This window comes from Mustela putorius, unplaced genomic scaffold, assembly GCF_011764305.1.
Source record: "Mustela putorius furo isolate JIRA1106 unplaced genomic scaffold, ASM1176430v1.1 tig00001094_pilon_pilon_pilon, whole genome shotgun sequence".
Lineage (NCBI taxonomy): Eukaryota > Metazoa > Chordata > Mammalia > Carnivora > Mustelidae > Mustela > Mustela putorius.
The window spans coordinates 2,939,057-2,960,608 of record NW_025421566.1 but is presented as its reverse complement, the minus strand read 5'-3'; positions in this window follow the sequence as shown (position 1 = coordinate 2,960,608).

Here is a 21,552-nt window from a genome sequence, read left to right as displayed (position 1 = left end):
TTCCGATCAAAATTCCACCAGTATTCTTCAAAGAGCTGAAGCAAATAATCCAGAAATTTGTTTGGAATCAGAAGAGACACCGAATCATTAAGGAAATATTGAAAAACAAAAATAAAACGGGGGGCATCACGTTATATGATTTCAAGTTTACTCCAAAGCTGTGATCACCAAGACAGCATGGTACTGCCATAAAAACAGACACATAGACCAGTGGAACAGAGTAGAGATCCCAGATATGGACCCTCAACACTATGGTCAATAAATCTTCGACAAAACAGGAAAAAATATACAGTGGAAAAAAGAATACAGTCTCTTGAATAAATGGTCCTGGGAAAACTGGACAGCTATATGTAGAAGAATGAAACTCAATCATTCCCTAACACCATACACAAAGATAAACTCAAAATGGATAAAATACCTCAACATGAGACAGGAATCCATCAGAATCATAGAGGAGAAGATAGGCAGTAATCTCTTTGATATCAGCCACGGCAACTTCTTTCAAGACATGTCTCCAAAGGCAAAGGAAACAAAAGCAAAAATAAACTTTTGGGACTTCATTAAAATCAATAGCTTCTGCACAGCAAAGGAAACAGTCAACAAAACAAAGACAACCCACGGAATGGGAGAAGATATTTGCAAATGTCAGTACAGACAAAAGGTTGATATCCAGGATCTATAAAGAACTCCTCAAACTCAATACACACACAACAGATAAGCATAACAAAAAATGGGCAGAAGATATGAACAGACACTTCTCCAATGAAGACCTACAAATGGCTATCAGACACATGAAAAACTGTTCATCATCACTAGCCCTCAGGGAGATTCAAATTAAAACCACATTGATATATCACCTTACACCTGTTAGAATGGCCAAAATTAACAGGACAGGAAACAATATGTGTTGGAGGGGATGTGGAGAAAGGGAAACCCTCTTACACTGTTGGTGGGAATGCAGGTTCATGCAGCCTCTTTGGAGAACAGTGTAAAGATTCCTCAAGAAATTAAAAATAGAAATTCCCTATGACCCTGCAATTGCACTAGTGGGTATTTACCACAAAGATACAGATGTAGTGCAAAGAAGGGCCATCTCTTCCCTAATGTTTATAGCAGCAATGGCCATGGTCACCAAACTATGGAAAGAACCAAGATGCCCTTCAAAGGTGGAATGGATAAGGAAGATGTGGTCCATATACACTATGGAGTATTATGCCTCCATCAGAAAGGATGAATACCCTGCTTTTTTAGCAACATGGACGGGACTGGAAGAGATTATGCTGAGTGAAATAAGTCAAGCAGAGAGAGTCAATTATCATATGGTTTCACTTATTTGTGGAGCATAACAAATAGCATGGAGGACATGAGGAGTTAGAGAGGAGAAGGGAGTTGGGGGAAATTGGAAGGGGAGGTGAATCATGAGAGACTATGGACTCTGAAGAACAACCTGAGGGTTTTGAAGGGGTGGGGGGATCGGAGTTTGGGGGAGCCAGGTGGTGGGTAGTATGGAGGGCATATATTGCATGGAGCACTGGGTGTGGTGCAAAAATAATAAATACTGTTATGCTTAAAATAAATACAAAATAAAGAAAGAAATAATAAATAAATAAACAGAGGTGGGAAAATCTGAAAAAAATGGAAAAAGGAAAAAAATAATGTTTGCTCACAAGTTCACAGTTTACTTCATGACTATCTTAATTATGGAGTAATTGTGAGTACAGAAATAGATGTATCACTTTTTAAAAATTAACATAATGTATTATTTGTTTCAGGGGTAAAGGTCTGTGGTTCATCAGTCTTACCGAATTCACAGTACTCGCCATAAAATATACCATCTCCAATGTCCATCACCAAGCCCTCCCATGCCTCCCACCTCTCTCCCCTCCAGCAACCCTCAATTTATTTCTTGAGATTAAGAAATGTCTTATGGTTTGTCTCCCTCTCTGGTCCCATCTTGTTTCATTTATTTCCTCCCTACCCCTATAATCCTCTGTCTTGTTTCTGAAGTGTTTCATATCAGTGAGATCATATGATAATTGTCTTTCTCTGATTGACTTATTTTGCCGAGGATAATACTCTTTAGTTCCATCCACATCATTGCAAATGTCAATATATCATTTTTGATGGCTGCATATTAATCCATTTTATATTTTATATATATATTATATATATATTTTATATATTTTTTCACGTCTTCTTTAGCCATTCATCTGCTGAACGACATCTAGATTCTTTTCATAGTTTGGCTATTATGTATATTGCTGCTATAAACACTGGCATACATGTGCCCCTTCATATCATTATATTTGTATCTTTAGGGTAATCACCCAGTAGTTGATTACCAGGTCGTAAGGTATCTCTATCCTCAATGTTTTGAGGAAACTCCATACTGTTTTCCAAAGTGTCTGTACCAGTTTGTATTCCCACAAACAGTTCAGTAGGCTTCCCTTTCCTCTGCATTCTTGCCAACATCTGTCATTTCCTGTCTTGTTAATTTTGTCCATTCTGACTGGTTTGAAGCTCTATCTCAATGTGGTTCTGATTTGTATTTCCCTGATGCCAAGTGATGGGGAGCACTTTTTTATGCATCTGTCACCATCTGGTTGTCTTTATTGCAGAAATTTCTGTTCATATTTTATGTCCATTTCTTGATTGGATTTTTTGTTCTTTGGGTGTTGAGTTTGATAAGTTCTTCATAGATTTTGGAGACAAGCTTTTTATCTGATATGCCATTTGCAAATATTATCTTCCATGTCAGTTGTCCTTTGGTTTTGTTGACTGTTTCCTTTGCTGTGGAAAAGCTTTTCATCTTAATGACGTCCCAATAGTTCATTTATACCCTTAATATCCTTGCCTTTGGTGATGTTCCTTGGAAGAAGTTTCTTTGGTTAAGGTTGAAGAGGTTGCTGCCAGTGTTCTTCTCAGGGATTTTGATGAATTCCTGTCTCACTTGGTGTATTTAATCCATTTGAGCCTATTTTTGTGTGTGGTGTAAGGAAATGGTCAAGTTTAATTTTTCTGCATGTGGCTGTCCAATTTTCCCAACAGCACTTGTTGAAGAAACCCTTTTCCCATTGGACGATTCATTCCTGCTTTGTCGAAGATTACTTGACCATCGAGTTGAGTGTCAGTTTCTGGACTCTACTATGTTCCATTGATCGATGTGTTGGCTTTTGTGCCAGTACCATCCTGTCTAGATGATGACAGCTTTGTAATATTATTTGATGTCTGTAACTGTGGAGCTGATAGATTTGGTTTTCTCTTTCAACAGTCCTATTGCTACTCAGGGTTTCTTCTGGTAACATAAATTTTAAGGTTGTTTGTTCCATTTCTTTGAAAAAAAAAAGTTGGTGGTATTTTAATAGGGGTTGCTTTAGATCTGTAGATTGCTTTAGATAGCATAGACATTTTCACAATATTTGTTCTTCCAATCCATGCGCATAGAACATTTTTCCATTTTGTTGTGTCTTCCTCAATTTCTTTCAAGAGTACTTTATAGTTCTCTGAAAACAGATTCATTGCCTCTTTCATTAGATTTATTCCTAGGTATTGTAGGTTTTGGGTGCAACTGTTAATGGAATCAATGCCTTAATTTCTCCTTTCTCTGTCTTTGTTATTGGTGTATAGAAATGCAACTGATTTCTGTGCATTGATTTTATATACTGAGACACTACTGAATTCCTGCATCATTTCTAGCAGTTTTGGAGTGGAACCTTTTTGGGTTTTCCACATAAAGTGTAATATCAATTGCAAAGAGTGAGAGTTTGACTTGTTCTTTGCCAATTCAGATGCCTTTTGTTTCTTTTTGTTGTCTGATTGCTGAGGCTAGGTCTTCCAGTACTGTGTTGAATAGCAGTGGTGATAATTTTCAGAGAGAATTGTTCCTGATCTTAGAGGAAAAGCTCTCAGTTTTTCCCCATCAAGAATGATATTTGTTGTGGGTTTTGCATACATGGCTTTGATGATATTGAGGTATGTACCTTCAATCCTTACACTGTAAAGTGTTTTGATCAAGAAAGGATGCTGTACATTGTCAAATGCTTTTTCAACAGCTGTTGAGAGTATTATATGGTTCTTGCTATTTGTTTTATTAATATATTGTGTCACACGAATAGATTTGCAGAAGTTGAACCATCCTTGCAGCACAGGAATAAATCTCACTTGGTCATACTGAATTATCCCTTTTATGTATTGTTGGATCTAGTTGGATTTTATTTTGGTGAGAATTTATGAAGCCATGTTCATTAGGGATTTTGGTTTATAATTCTCCTTTTTGATGGGGTGTTGATTGGTTTTGGGGTCAGGGCAATGCTGATCTCATAAGATGAGTTTGGAAATTTTCCTTTCATTTCTATTTTTTTGGAAATAGATGTGAGTTTTTCTTTAAATGTGGGATAGAATTCCCCTGGGAGCTCCCTGGCCGTGGGCTCTTGTTTTGAGGGGGACATTTTTGACAGTGGCTTCAATCTCCTTACTGATCATGGGTCTGTTCAGGTTTTCTATTTCTTCCTGGTTCAGTTTTGGTAGTTTACATGTGTCTAGAAATGCATCCATTTCTTCCAGATGTCAGATTTTCTGGCATATAGTTGCTCATTATATGTTCTTATAATGCTCTTACATTTTCTTTGGTGTTGGTTGTGATCTCTCCTCTTTCATTCATGATTTTTTAATTTGATCCTTTCTCTGTTGTTTTTGATAAGCCTGGCCAGGGCTTTATCAATTAATTGGCAAGGTTTTTTTAAGATTTTTATTTTTTTTATTTGACAGAGAGAGAGATCACAAGCAGGCAGAGAGGCAGGCAGAGAGAGGGGAGGAAGCAGGCTCCCGCTGAGCAGATAGCCTGATTCAGGGCTCGATCCCAGTGCCCTAAGATCATGACCTGAGCCAAAGACAGCTGCTTAACCCACTGAGCCATCTAGGCGCCCCAGCAGGGGATTATTTTAGTAATTCTTTCAAAGAACCAGCTCCTAGGTTTTGCTTTTTCTTTTTTTTTATCTATTACACTGTTTTTTTGCTTTTTATTTCATTTATTTTTGCTCTGATCTTTATTATTTCTCTTGTCCTTCTGGGTTTAGACTTTCTTTGCCATTCTTTATTTATCTCCTTTAGGTGTATGATTAGATTGTGTAATTATGATTATTCTTGTTCTTGAGAAAGGCTTGTATTGCTATGTACTTTCCTCTCAGGACTGCCTTTGCTGCATCCCAAAGATTTTAATAGTAGTGTTTTTATTTTTATTAATTTCTATGAATTTTTTTAAAAATTCTTCTTTAATTTCCTGGTTGACCCGTTAATTCTTTTGTAGGTTGCCCTTTAGCCTCTATATATTTGAGTTCTTTCCAACTTTCCTCTTGTGATTGAGTTTTAGTTTCAGAGCATTGTGGTCTGAAAATAGGCAGGGAATCATTCCAATCTTTTGGTACCATTTGAGACCTGATTTTTGATCCATGATGTGATCTATTCTGTAGAATGTTCCAAGTGCACTAGAGACGAATGTGTATTCTGTTGCTTTGGGATGGAATGGCTGTATATATCCGTGATGTCTGGAAGTGTGATTGGCTCCAAAATGAGTTTCTTGCAGACTGCATATTGATGGGTCTTTTTTTTTTTTCTTAATTCTGATACCATATGTCTTTTGATTAGGCCATTAAGTCTATTTAAATACAGGATAACAATGGAAAGATATGAACTTATTGCTATTATGTTGCCTGTAAAGTGATCTTTACTATATATTTTCTCAGTTCCTTCTGGATTATGTGACTTTGGGGCTCTTTGGTTAGAAGACCCCTTTCAACCTTTCCTGTAGGGATAGTGGTGTTTGCAAATTCTTTTAGTTTTTGTTTGTCCTGGAAGGTTTTTATTTCTCCTTATATTTTCAGTGACAGTGTACCTGGCTATAGCATTCTTGGCTGCATACTTTTCTCATTTAGTCTGAATATATCATGCCAGTCCTTTCTGGCCTACTGGGTCTCTGTGGCTAGGTCTTCTTCCTTCTAATATTTCTACTGTTGTAGATTACAGACCTCTTGTACTGAGGTGGTTTCAGGATTTTCTTTGTCATTTAGACTTGCAAGTTTGACTATTAGATGATGGGGTGCTGACCTATTTTTATTGGTTTTGAGGGGAGATCCCTGTGCTTCTTGGATTTTGATATCTGTTTCCTTCCTGAAATTGTGGAAGTTCTGGCTATAATTTGCTCCTATATGCCTTCTGATCTTCTCTCTCTCTTTCTTCTTCTCCTGGGATCCCTATTATTCTAATATTGTTTCATCTTATCGTATCATTTATCTCTCAAATTCTCCCCACATGAATCAGTAGTTGTTTATCTGTTTTTCTCAGCTTATTTATTCTCCCTAATTTGCTCTCCTGTATCACTAATTCTCTCTTCTGCATCATTTATCCTAGCAGTAAGAGCCATATGATTGCACCTCATAAATATATATATATATTTTAATTTCTACTTGGTTAATTATATTTCTTTTATTTCTTCAGAAAAGAACTCTCTAGTATCTTCAATTTTACTCAAGTCCAGCTAGTATCTTTATAATTGTCATTCTGACCTCTAGTTCCAACATCTTACTAATGTCTATATTGATTAGGTCCCTAACAGTCAGTACTGCCTCTTGTGGGTTTTTGTTGTTGTTGTTGTTTGTTTGTTTTATTTTTTTTCCACAAGGGGCATTTTTCTGCCTTGTCATTTGGGCCAGATAGGAATAGATGAATGAGAGAACAAAATTTTAAAAGTGTAGCAAAGACCCCAGAAAAATACACATTAAACAACTTAGAAGATAGAAACTGGGGTAAAAGAGAGGGGAAATTTATAATCAGACTGGAGTACAGAGCAGAGCCACATACTTGATTTTGGCTAATTTTGGTTTTATAGAAGAAACTGCCTCCCAAAATTTTAAAGACAGAAAAATTTATATATATACAAAAATAAAGAAAAATATGAATAAGGAATGGAATTGGACTAAATCCTTGAAAATTAAAAAAAAAGATTTTACAAAATAAATTGATAAGTTCATTGGAAAAATAGAAAAAAAATTAAAAAGGAGAGAATGTTATTATTTTGGAGTCTAGAACAAAGCAATCCACTAGATTTAAGGTATATTTTAGTCTGTTTCCCAAAACTTTAAAGAAAGAGAAACTTATATGCATACTAAACATAAGAATAAATATATGAAGGAATAGAACATGAGTACAGAAATGAAAATTTAAAAAGAGTTTAAAAATGTTTTCATTGTTTAAAGAATATGTTGTTTAAAATAAGAAAGAGGAAAAATTTTTAAGAAAATAGAAAAAGAAAAAATGAAAATTTAAAATTTTTAACTTTGAAAGACTTAGGAATCATGGTAAAAAATGATTCTACGTGCTGTATTCCCTTCGCACTGGAGTTTTACAGTTCTTTCTTATTGATCAGTAAGCTTCGTCTTGGTTGGATGTTCCTGCTGAACTTCTTAGGGAGCGCCCTATTGTTGTGATTCTCAAATGTCTTTGCCCAAGCTATTGCACTATCCTTTTCAGGCACCAGGCAACATCATTTGCTCATGTGTGCTGCTGGTAGCTTCTGGTCCCTGAAAGCATTCCATACAGCTTTGGAGGATGAGACTGAAACATGTGGCCTCCCATTCAGCAGCCAGTGGGATCCAAGAGCTCAATCCCCCTGCCTTCAGGTAACCCTTAGAGAAAAGCAAACACATCTGTCTTCCTGGTCTTTGGCTGCACTCTGAGCTCACCCAACCTGTGAACAAGCTTTTCTATCTATCTCTGACACGTGGTCCCATTTGGAGTTCCCAAACCCAGCAGATTCCTGTAGCATACTCCTGTGCTGTTCCTCCTGGTGAATGGAGGTTCCTTCCTTGATCTGCCATTTGCATTCTTCCTGCTCGAAGAGTATTAACCCAACTGTGCCTCCTGGTTTACAGCAACCCTGAGCTGAGAGTCCACTCCTTTTCTCTGTGTTTGCAGCCAGCTCCCATGCTTTGATAACTGGGAGCTCAGCCACACTCAGGCATTCCTGGTATTCCTCTGACCCTGAGGATCCCGAGGCCACACTGTCCCAGCATGGGCACCACCCTCCACTTAGTCACTGGAGCGATGTCCCTTGGTGGACATCTAAAAGTTCTAAAAGTTCTGAATTTGTGCTCTGCTGCTCTCTCACTTGCCAGGGGCCAAAAGATGGATCCAATCCCCACCCCCACAGTCTATCTTCCAAATACTACCTCAGATTCAATTTTCCATGTGTCCTAACTTCCAGAAAGTGGTCACATTTCTGTTCATATAACTGCTGCTTTCTTTTATCTCCTGCTTAGTTTGTTCAGAAACTCTTTAGAATGGTTTGATAACTATCTAAATAAATTCCTGACACCAGAGGAAATTGAGGTCTCCTAATCCTCCACTGTCTTGCTCCTCAACCTCCCCCAGACATATCTCTTTTTAAGGTAAATAAATCATGAAAGTATACATTTTTTGTGATAGCTACCTTATAAAATTATTTAAATTCAATTTAGTTTACATAGGCTATATTATTAGTTTCAGAAGTAAATTGGTGATTCATTAGTTGAATCCAATGCCCAGTGCTCATTCCATCAGGTGCCTTTCTTTTTTTATGATTTTATTTACTTGTCAGAGGGAGAGAGCACAAGCAGAGAGAACTGCAGGCAGAGGAGAAGCAGACTTCCAACTGAGGAAGGAGCTGATGTGGGACTTGATCCCAGGACACTGGAATCATGACCTGTACTGAAGGCAGATGCTTAAACAACTGAGCCACCACGTGTCCCTCAAGTACCTTTCTTAACGCTTATCTTCTAGCATTCTGCACCCACCCCACCTGCACCCAAAGAGAGAGGAACCCTCTCTTTGGTTCGTATACTTAAGAGTCTCTTGTGATTGCCTCCCTTTATCTGTTTTCATCTTATTTTAATTTTTCTTCCTTTCTCATATGTTCATTTGTTTTCTTTCTTAAATCCCACATAAGAGTGAAATCATATATTTGTCTTTTTCCAACTGATTTATTTTTCTTAGCATAATGCCCTCAAGCATAATACCATCCACATCTTTGCAAATGGCAAGATTTTGTTCTTTTTGATGTTTAAGTAATATTCTATTGTGTATACAAGCTATATCTTCTTTATCCATTCATCTATTGATGGTCATCTAGGCTTTTCCCATAGTTTGGTTATTGTGGACATGGCTGGCATAAATACTGGAGTACCTGTGCCCATTCATATCATGATGTTTCTATCCTTCGGATAAATACATAGTAGGGCAGTTTCTGGGTGATAGGGTAGCTCTATTTTTTACTCTTTGAAAACCTTCATACTCTTTTCCAGAATGACTACACAGTTTGCATTCCCACCAGCAGTGTAAGAGGGTTCCTCTTTCTCCACATTCTCACCAACATCTATTGTTAAATTTAGATATTAAGCTGTTAAATTTAGCTATTCTGACTGGTGTGGGGTCGTGTTAATTGTGACTTTGATTTGTGTTTCCCTGATGATGAATGATGAGTAACATTTCATGCATCTGTTAACCATTTGCATGTCCTCTTGGAGAAATCTCTGTCCATGTCTTTTGCCCATGTCTTGGGCGGTCACCTTTTTTAATCAACACATCTACTTTTTTAAAGCCAATCTAACACAAAGATGAATCCTGAGTTTCTACTAGCCAAAATGTGAATTAAGTCAAACGTTTATGGATGAAATTTAAGTAACTGTAAAGGATCACAATTATAAAATGGAGAGGAATTATTTTAAAATTATATCCACAAATGGCAAAAATTATGTTGATGCTTTCTAGCTTAGTTGACTAGACATTTATGTGTGCTTCCTCCCCCAGATTATGGAATCTCTTAATTATGATGTCTTCAACTAAACTTTCTGCCCTTTGTTTCCCTCTTCTCATCTTCAGGGATCCCAATTTTCTGTTTTATTTCTCTTATGGAATCTCCCTTCATGATCTATTTCTCTATTCATGATTTGTTTCTCTATTCCTTTAAGCCTCCTCACTTTACATCATAATCATTACCATCACTTACTGGCTCTTTTGCCTTACTTATCCTCAATTTTATAACCTTCATTTGGGATTGCACCTCAATAAATGTCATTTTTACTTTGATGCAAGCAGATTGTAATTCCTTTATCTCTCCAGTAAGGAATTACTTATTTTCTTCTATGTCCCCCCCCAAGACGAGCTATTATCTTTATAATCATTGTTATAAATTCTAGTTCAGGTATCTTACTTATATCCATCCTGATTAAATCCCTTCTAGTGAGTATAATATCTTTTTTTTCCCTTTTGGGGTGAATTTTTCCATCTCATAATAAGTTCAAGAAAGATAGGAAACAATGAAAGAATTAAAAAAAAAATCAAGAAAACAACTAAGCAACAAAAACAACAACAACTGCTTCGGGAAGTGATTCTGGGGAATGCTGCTCTGCTGTTGTATTTTTGCTGCTGATTCCCACTGATCCTTCCTCCTTGCTTGTCTGGGCAGTGTTTCAACCTTTACCTAGGCATGTTATGATAACTTGGGATAGTTACACAATTACAGCAATGAAAGGAAATAAGGAAACATTAAAAAAAAAGTCAGACTCAAGACAAGAGAAAAGGAAAAGGAATAAAAATGAAACAGATAACAAAAAAGTGTAAGCCTGATTCTAAAGAATAAGAAGGAAGAAAAAAAAATAAGTGGGAACAGAAAAAAAAGAGGGAAAAAAGATACTTTAGCTAAAAAATTAGAGAAGGAAAGAAAACAAATCAACAAATGAACAACAACAACAAAAGAAAAAAAACAAAAACATAAACCTGATAGGAAAAAAAGATAAAGAGAAAATAAGACAAAAATACATATGATTAAAAGATTTTAAAAATATATAAATGTTTAATATTTTTTTAAATATGGAGAAAAAGCAATCCTGGTCCTGTTTCCAGCAGAAGCTGATGTTTTGGAATAATTTAAATCAGTAGTCTTGTCAAGTGTGGAGGCCTTTGTTATCTTCTGAAGGAGAGGCTTGCTGTTCTTGTCTACAAGCTGAATTACTTTTGTAAAGATGCCACTATCAGGAAATAAGGTGGGGGTTTTAACAAAGCTTACTCCAGTGGAATCTAGTGAAGCCTGGAGGCACAGTGTTTCTCTCTGTAGCCCATCTGGGCTGCTAGGTAGGTGTAGAGGGGTGGTGGAGGAGATAGATATGGCATCACACCCATTCTCCTTCCTGAAGAGAATTGCTGATCACTGTTCAGGGGCCCTCTTAGAAAAACAAACAATCCCCATGTCAGGGGCTTTGTCCAGTTCACTGCCTTTAACCTGTCTGTACCTGGGGTCTGCAGTGTTGGTACATCCAGAGAGACAGATCTCCTTTATTTCGTTTCTGGCAGGTGGCTGCAATTAAAAGCTCCAAGGTTTAAAGGTACAGGTTAGTTTCTGACCCACTCCCATCCTCTAGAGGGGAGGCTCTACATGTGTCCACCCTCCCAGCCCCTGAAATAGTTGCAAAGTGTTGGCAACTGGAGTTGCTAGAGTTTATTGTAGTGCTTAGCAAAAAGCTGCAACCAGGTTATCAGCACTCTTCACATGACTCAGTCCCTACTCCTTCTTTCCCAGAAAAGCCCAGGAAGAGGCTTGATTCTTTTGTGGCTGACAGCAAAAACCAGCATCAGATCATCTCCAGTCTCCTCATTCTGCTCTCTTCTCACTTCTGCTGCATAAATGCAACTGTTTGGTGCCAAACATAAGTGTAAGGCTACTGTGGCTTTCTGTCCTTTGGACCCACCCCTGATATTGCTTTTGAGCACCTCTCAATGACTCCTAGCTGTTTCAGTCTTAGCAGTTTAAGTGTCCAAGAAAACATCCATTTCTTCCCAGGTTGCTCAATTTATTGGCATAGGGCTTTTGAGAAAAATTTCTGAAAATTTTTTCTATTTCCTTGATGTAGGTCATGATCTCTCCCCTTTTATTCATACTTTTATTAATTTGGGTAATTTCTTTTTCTTTTGTGTGAGACTGAACAGAGTTTATTGATCTTTCAAGATCTCGTTCTTTTAGTTGATTGATCTGCTCTACAGTTTTCTGGTTTCTATTTCATTGATCTCTGGTCTAATCATGATTATTATTCTTCTCCTGCTTGGTTAAGGTGATGTTTGCTGTTTTTCCTTTAGGTATAAGGTTAATTTGTGGATTTGGGATTTTTCTACTTTTTCCAGGAAGGCTTGTATGGCTATATATTTCAGCCTTAGGATTGCCATTGCAGAATCCCATAGGTTTTTGGACTGATGTGTTTTATTTAATCAATGGTTTCCATAAATTGTTTAAGTTATATTTTGATTTCCTGGATTGCCCAAACATTCTTAAGCAGGGTGGTCTTTAGCTTCCAAGTGTTTAAATTCCTTCCAGACTTTTCCTTGTGATTGAGTTCCAGTTTCAATGCACTATGGTCTAAAAATATGCTGGGAATAATCTCAATCTTTTGGTATTAATGGATACCTGATATGTACTCTACTCTGAAGAAAATTCGCTGGCAATGTGAGAAAACTGAGTATTCTGTGATTTTAGGGTGTAATGTTCAGTACATTTCTCTGAAATCCATCTGGTCCACTGTGTCATTCAAAGCTCTTTTTTCTTTGCTGAATTTCTGCTCAGATGATCTGCCTATTGCTGAGTGGAGTGTTGAGGACCCTTGCTATTAAAATACTATTAATAAAATGATTCCTTACTTCAGTTAACAGTTGGCATATATAGTTGAAGCTCCACATCATGGGAGCAATATTTAAAATATTCTATCTTCTTGTCAATACACACTTTAAGAGTGTTATCATGACCCTCTCTATCTCTGAATGCAGTTTTTGCCTTAAAATTTAATGTGTCCAATATGAGAATTTCTGCCCTAACTGTATTTTGAGGACTGGTGGGATGAAAAATAGTTCTCTGTTCCCTCATGTTCAGTCTGGATGTCTCTTTAGGGTCAAAATTAGTCTCTTGTAGAAAGCATATGGATGAGTCCTGCGTTTTTATCCAAAAGGCAACCCTGTGCCACTTCATGGGAGCATTTAGGCCATTCACATTGAGAGTGACAATTGAAAGATTTGATTTTAGTGCCATCATGTTGCCTTCAAAGTCCCTGTTTTTATACATTGTCTCTGTAAATTTCTGGTCTATATTACTCTTGGAGTTTTCTTCTTTTATAGAACCCCCTTAATATTTCTTGCAGGGCTGGCTTGGTGGTCACATATTCTTTTAGTTTTGCTGGACATGGAAGCTCTTTATCTCTGCATCCATTCTGAATGACAGCCTTGTTGGATAAAGTCCTTGGATATATTTTCTTCTAAGTTAGTACACTGAATATGTCTTGCCACTCCTTGCTGGCTAGCCAGGCCTCTGTGGATGGGTCTGATATTAGTCTATTTTTATACTATTTTTATATTAGTCTGATGTTCTTCCCTCTGTACACAAGAAATCTTTCCCCTATCTGCTTTCAGGATTGTTTCATTGGGTCTAAGATTTGAATGTTGTACTATTATATATCAGGGGAAGGGTGTTCTGTTGACATTGACATTGGGAGGGGTCCTCTCTGCCTCTTGGACATGAATGCTTGTTTCCTTCCCCAGATTAGGGAAGTTCCTGGCTAGGATTTGCTCAAATATATCTTTTAGACATCTCTCTCTCTCTACCCCCTCTGGGGTTAAATAATTCTGACATTGGAACATTTCATGGCATCATTAACTTCTCTCAGTCTGATCTCTTGGACTTTAAGTTGTTTTTCCCAGGCTGCCTTGGTTTCCATCATCTCTACCATCTTATCTTCTGGCAAACTAATTTTTTCTTCTGCCCCTTTGCCTGGCAGTCAGAGTATCCATTTTAGACATTTTCATTCATATCACTTATAAGTCCAGGCTGATTTGATCTTGTTTGTGTCCTTACGATTCTATATTGTTGCTAATATTTTTCTCAAGCCCAGGTATTGATGTCATAATTGTTACCTTGAAGATTTTCTCTGTTTTCTTGCTTATATCCACATCCATTTGCTCTATGGCAGACACCACATTGTCTGGTTCTTTCCTTTGTTGGGGTTCCCTTTCTTAGTCATTCTCTTCTGGGGTGTTTAAGAGAATCTATATTCTACAATATTAACCATGACCCACGCAAGATCACCTGTTTTAAAGGGTATTTTTCAGGCTGCCTTCAGGGGGAGAGTTCTGTTGTGTTGTCAACAAGTCAATCCTGCTTGGGAAGAATTGCCTTGTTCCATGACATGGGTGATAGTCTCAGAAAAAAAAAACATTTTACTTGAGATTTTGTTCTCTGTTTATCTTTTTTGAGAGTCAGAGAAGATGTGGATACCCCCAAACCTCTGCCACAGAGCAGAGAAATTCCAGTCTTCTCTTCACTGAGTCCTCCATGGCACAGAGTCCATTTCTGTCTGTACTGCTAAACACCACCATCACCCTGGTTGTGCATCCCACAACAACACTCCCAGAGGTGTAACCATAGAATGAACTCATCTCTACCCATTGTTCTTCTAAAACTGCGAGCAGCCCCTAGTCCATGTACATTCACCTGCAGCTCTTGGATCCTGTCTGGGGACTCGACAAAAGTACTTTCCCCACTACACCAATAGACGAGACTGTGCCCAGGCCCAGCACAGGATGCTTTTGTGCTCCTGTATTATGTCACTTTGCCAATACCAGCATATGTAGGGAACCTTCCACTTTTGTTTGTCTTCCAATATCTGTGTGCAGAAACAGGCCTCTACCCTTCATACCTCAAGACTAACAATGAATTTCTGCTTGTAGAGATCCAGATATATATTCTTACTTGTTAGGCTGGTTTCATGGGATTTCAGAATGTTTTGATAAATAACCAACTAAAATCAAGAGCTTTGCTAAAATAAGATCCCCTACTCTTCCACCATTTTCCCTCACTTCCTCCCAACAATAACAAAAAAATTCTGGGTATATATGAAAGACTCCTACCCCTCTATTCCACAGCAATCCACTGTTAACAGTTTCTTATGTAAATTTTCTGATACTTTTATGCATGTGTGAACATACATATTACTTTAAATAATAAATTTACAATCTGGTTGTCTCCATCAATGCTGTTAGAAATGCCTTTTCACATCAATTACATGGAGGTTTTCTTACACTTCTTAGTGGCTGTATAGCTTCAAATGTTCCCTCATGGGGGAGAACAGAGTGAAAATATGGTAGGAATTACACATGAATTTACCTATATGAAAGTATGGCCATGTCCCAGATGAAATAAAGTTAAGAGCAGCTATTTTTAGTTTCTCTTCTACAAAATGGAGAAACCAATGTTAAAAGTAAAAATGACAGTTAGTTTACCAGCACAATGAGTTTATTTAGGAATATCTGAGGAACTTCAATTCAGGAGAAGCAACTATGGTGAACAGACAAAAGTTCAGCTATATTAAGTCTTAGGAATAAAGTTTGGAGAAATGTTTAGAAAAAAAAATTTCTAATGTTTAGAAAAAAAAAATTTCTTAGAGAAGAACAAGAATCTGTGAAGGATGAGTTAATGTAGTGGAGTAGTAGGGGAAGCTGGGCTTATCTCATCCCTTGATCACAGCTAGGTCAAGATCAAATAACTTTGAACAATGAGGAATATGACCTGGTGATTAAGAAGGCTATCTGCACAGTTGAAGGGAGAGAATATGACAGATACAAGATTCAGAGACATAAACTGAGAGAGATAAACGTTCTGTGGGCCCAAATGGGGAATAATCCCTTTACACTAAGAGAAATTAGGGAGAGAGGGGAGCAGTGGGAAAGAAAGTGGTGTGTAAGGCTTGTGTAAGTTGCCCTGGTGTACAGATTCAAGGGGTTTCACTGGGAGAGAATGCTTCCCTTCCTGGAGTACATTTGGAAAAAGGATATTATGCCTCTTCAAGATAAAAGACCTAAAGATAGATGTTGACCAGTCATTCAAAAGCAGGGGATAGAGGCACACACAAAGCAGATGATCTGCTCACTCATTTTCTCTGTGCTTCACCACTCACTCCAGACACCTTCCTGGCTGTGTGACAGTTCTTTTGGGAAAGAATCATGCAGAGCAAAGTCACTCGGGGCTCTCTTCCTCCAGGGGAGGGGAGCAGATAGTCTAAGATTGGGAGCCAGTGGCTGGAGATAAAACACATGAGAAATGTGTTGTTTCCTGTAAAAATGGCTGGGAACACACATATTGAGAGCAAGGATCTAGCCTGGGATGCAGGGAGGGAGCCTGCTCACTTTTCTTTGAGGGCCTCCAGAGCAACAGTGGGCATGGGTTCCTCTCCCCAGGTTGAGAGGACAGGGTGATGCCATCTTCCACTCCACTACCCACACCCACCAGCATGATGGGACTTTAAAGAAAAATTAAAAACCTTTTAATGGAGGTTGCAATAACTTATGTCAAACTCTTCCTCCCCTGTGCAGGTCTGACTGACTTGGATCTGTGCAGGGGTCCTCTCCCAAAGTTGACCAACACAGGACCATGATATGTACCAAATAGAATGATAGAATGATCACAGAGTGCTGCAAAATGTCAACTTCACTCCCACTGGGAAAGGGAACAGGATGTCTCCCCCGACCCCCTCACTTTTTGAATCAAGATTATACTTTTCATTTGTTTGTTTCCTTTTCTCATTTTTTGGCTCTGGCTTCTTTTTGTTTTTCTTCACTTTTCTTTTCTCCTCCTTTCTTTTTATTTGAAATAAGGCTCCCACATTTTGTTTGTCCATTTGCTTTTTTGTTTTCTTTATCTCTTCTCTTGGACCAGCTGTCCTCCCTTACAAAGCTTATTTAACATACAAATCAAAGTACCCTTAGATAAGTTCCAAACACTTCTCAAGGCAAGCAAGGATGAATTCTTCAGAGGCCTTATCCGGGGGAAAATTACAAGCAGAGTGCATACAGCATACACCAACACAATAGCCGAATGCATACAACATACACCAAAAACACTTCCAGAGGGATAGACCCCTTCTTAATACACCCTTAATTTCAGGTGCAGAAAACAGTACAAGGTTTCATAACCCACAATTGATAGAGATTTAGTCAAAATGACTGGATTGAGGAATTCTCCCAAAAAGAAAGGCAAGAAGAATTGACAGACAGGGACCTGCTGAAAACAGTAATAGGGAATTTAATGGAACAATAATTAGATCAACAGTCAGAAGACTGCTAGATGTACTTGAAAGAAACAGAGAAGACCCAGAGAAATCCTGGCTTCTGGGATAAAAGGTCTATCAACTGGTCAGGCTGAAATGAAAAATGCTATAACTGTGTGGCAATACAGATTGGATATCATCACATTGAGGGTTGAAGATGCTGAAGAAAAAATAGGTAAATTATAATATAATGAAGAAAAGAAGAGGGCAAGAACACTATCAGATCACGAAGGCACAAATTGGCTATCCATGAAAGCAAACTAATATCCATATTGTAGAAGCCCCAAAAGAAGTAGTGCAAAGAAAGAGCTGAACAGTTATTTGAATAAGTGATAGCTGAAAAGTTTCCTAATCTGGGGAAAAACATGGGCATCTGAGTCCAAGAAGCGCATAGAACTCTCCTCAAAATCCACAAAAATAGGGCAACCCAAGACCTATCAGAAGAAAACTAGAAATGACAGGGAGAATGATAGGAGTCTCAAAGCAGCTCAGGAGAAAAGGTTCTGAAATAACAAGGGTAGCTGCAGAAGGCCAGCAACAGACAAGTACATGAATGGCTGGCAGGCCAAAAAAGGACTTGCATGATAGACTCAACGTGCTAAATGGGAAACATATGCAGTCCAGAATTCTTGATTCAGCAAGAATGTCATTTAGAGAGAGGAGAAATCAAGAGTTTCCAACAAACAGAAAGGAATTCAGAACACTGAATCACTTTTACAAGAAATAGTAAAGCGGGCAGTTTGAGTGGAAAGAGGCTGGAAGCATCAAAGCTGAGAAAGGAACTGAGACAATCTATAGGCACAAGGAATTTACAGGTAATACAATGGCACTACATCCATATATTTTCATCATTACTCTACATGTAATGGACTAAATGTTCCAGTCAATAGACTGAAGATATCAGAGCCAATTAAAACAAAAGAAAACAAAACAAAACCGAACCAACCAACCAATGAACCAACCAAACAAACCCAAAAACCAAAATGGCAACAATACCCATCAATCACTGAGCTATAAGAGACTCATTTGTGACCCATAGACTCCTCCTCATGGAATTTCCTTAAAGAGTTAAAAACAGAACTACCCTATGATCCAGCAATCTACCTCTGTATCTCGTCATCTTACCATTCTTCCGTATTCTTTAGCATAACCTTTAATAAGTTCATAAACATAAGTGAGTTTTGTCAGCTTCTCTAGCAAATTAATTGAACACAAAGAGAGGGTCATCGAAACCTACAAATTGAACATGGTGAGTAAGAAGCATATGATATCTCATGCTTGTGTCTGGTTCCCATAGTGAGTTGCAGCAGTGTTGTAGTTGCCCTGTGGGGATTGACATTATCTCCATGCAGATAGTGTCAAAGTTAAGTTAAATTATAGGCCACCCCAGTGTTATTTTAGAGAATCACTTGTTATAGGGTAAAAAACATACTTTTGTTACCCAAAATGTCACAATTTAAAATATATATATTTATTTAAAATAAGATTTATTTATTTTATTTCATTTGAGAGAGAGAGTAGGGGGCAGGAGAAGAAGAGGGAGAGTATCTCAAGGAGACTCTGCAATGACTGGACAGTTTGGCATGGACCTCAATCCCACAACCCTTGAGCACATGATCTTTGCTGAAACCGAGTCAAACCCTGAACTGACTGAGGCACCCATGTGCCCCAGAAGTGTCACAAGGGTCATGGTGTCTGTATAATAAAGCAGGGAGAAACACAATAGAGAAAATTCACATTCCCCAAAAGAGGAAGAAAAAGACTTGAGTTTTTCCTGTTAACTTACTCATGTTATATGTCACTTAAATCTTTAAAAAGCTGGATAAAAAAATAAAGCGAGGTTTGAATCCAACTATTAAAAACAATATAAGCTTTTGTAAGCATTTTGTTGATATGCCCTTCTTGGTGTAAATATATCCAAGCAAACTCTAATTAACAATTATTGTAACAACAACAACAACAAAAAAGATAATAATAAACATGATATGTGCTTTTTCCTGTTAAAATATTTTAACAGACAATTAAGTTTAGGTAGTTCTAATACCTTGGCAGCCAGCAGAAGGAAACAAACCTCAGCCAAAGTCAGTTGCTGCACTGAGATCAAAGTCAAGAAATTGAAACTTAAGAAAAACCAATCACAAACACTTAAATACAATTTCCTAACCATTTAGGCTATTGCCTATCAAATAATGTCTCTGCTTTGCTCTGTGTCTTCTTTAGAAAAACCTTTCCTCTGATCCTATCCACAGAGCACTATAAATGACATTTGTTTGGTACTGCCTGATATTAACTATTGTTTACTCATATACACTATGGAAAGCTTTAATGTGCCTCAGAGTTTTCTTTTTAAAAATTATTTATTTATATATTACATTCCAGTGTGGCTGATATTGGGTACAACATTAGTTTCAGGTATACAATGTAGTGATTCAAGAATTCTGTACATAACTCTGTGCTCACCATAGTAATTGCACTCTTCATCCCCAACACCTGTTTCACCCATCCCTCACCCACCTCTTCTCTGCCTATCCATCAGTGTGTTCTCTGTAGTAAGACGGGGGTTTTGGGAAGTTATTTTTGGAGGGAGGTATGCTTTGGTCCCCATTTTTTCTTTTATTATTTTGTTTAGTTCTAAAATTCCTCATATCAGGGAATTTTTATGCTATTTGTCTTTCTTTCACTGACTAGATACATCCATGCTTTACAATATGTCAAGATCTCATTCTTTATGGCTGAGTATCATTCAATTGCATATAGATATAGATAGATTATAGATATAGATATATTTAAACATATTCATATATTGAAAGACCCCTCTCCCCTTGCTAAAGGCTTGTTTAAGTAACCTGATGTCCCCACAGCACCCCCTCTTCCCTTGCTGAAGGCTTGATTGTCGCCATAGCCGGATGGCAACAAATACCAGGATGTCTATTGTCTGTGATCACCCAGTCTGTCAAAAGAAAAGACAAATGAGGAATAGAGTGTACCTGGGACTTTCCAGAGTGCTGAGCCAAGGCCCACCAGAACAAACCGTTGTGTCCTTGCCTTAAACCCAGTGCCTGACAATGCTTGATTTAAATTTACCAATCAGATTCCTGTAACCAAGCATCTTCTTCTGTAAGACCACTTCGCGCCACCGCTTCCCGCCACCCCGACCCTTGCCCTATATAATCTGTACCCAAACCTAGGCCAGCGCAGCGTGCTCAGCCCACAAAGGCTGATGCATCCCCAGGCTCCTGTGTAACCAATAAACCTCTTGCAACTTGCATCCAGTGGAGGCTTGGTGTCTGCTTCTTGGGTGCGGATTGAGGGTCTTTCAATATATTGCATATGCATGAGTGTATACTGCATCTTCCCTATCCATTCATCAATCAATGGACACTTGGGTTCCTTCTGCAACTTGACTATTGTAAATAATGCTGTAGTAAACATAGGGATGCATCAGTTTTTATTTTAAAGATTTTATTTATTTGGCAGACAGAGATCACAAGTAGGCAGAGAGGCAGAGAGAGAGAGAGAGACAGGGAAGCAGGCTGCCCACTGGTGTGTGGCTCGACACCAAGACCTGACCCAAAGGCAGAGGCTTTAACCCACTGAGCCACCCAGGCGCCCCATATCCGTTTTTCCTTTAATATCCATTTACATCTTGTAGACACGTGTATGCCAGAGATAAGCTACTATTTTGTGAACGTTTCAATATTCTACGTACTATCTTAAGTGTTCTGCAAATGGATAGTATATTGTTCATCATGACAACACTATGATGTAGCTTTCTGCTTATACAGTTGCAGATCAAAAGAGAGGGCAATTAATCCCACAGAAAGAAAATAAATAAAACTGGTTTCACTAAAGGCTTATAGATTTTATTGTCATTAAAATTATACTGCATTAGGATTTTTAACAACTTTATATTTTTTAAGCTTTTATTTAAATTCCAGTTAGTTAACATATAGTGTAATAAATCTGTAGTGCCATATAGTGTTTCACCACTTCCATACCTCATCAGGTGTTCATCATCACAAGTGAACTCCTTAATCCCTATCACCTATTTCACTCAGCCCCCCATGACCCCCTCTGGTAAGCCTTGGTGTGTTCTCAGGAGTTAAGATTCTGTTTCATGGTTTGCCTCTCCCTCTCTTTTTCCCCACATTGCTCGTTTGTTTTGTTTCTTAAATTACACATTTAAGTGAAATCATATGATAATTGTATTTCTCTGACTGACTTATTTTCCCTAGCATAATACTCTAACTCTATCCATGTCATTGCAAATATCAAGACTTCATTATTTTAGTGACCAAGTTTCACTATATATTTTTATACACACACACACATATATATATATACACACACCACTCCTTCTTTATCTTCTTTATCCAACCATCAGTAC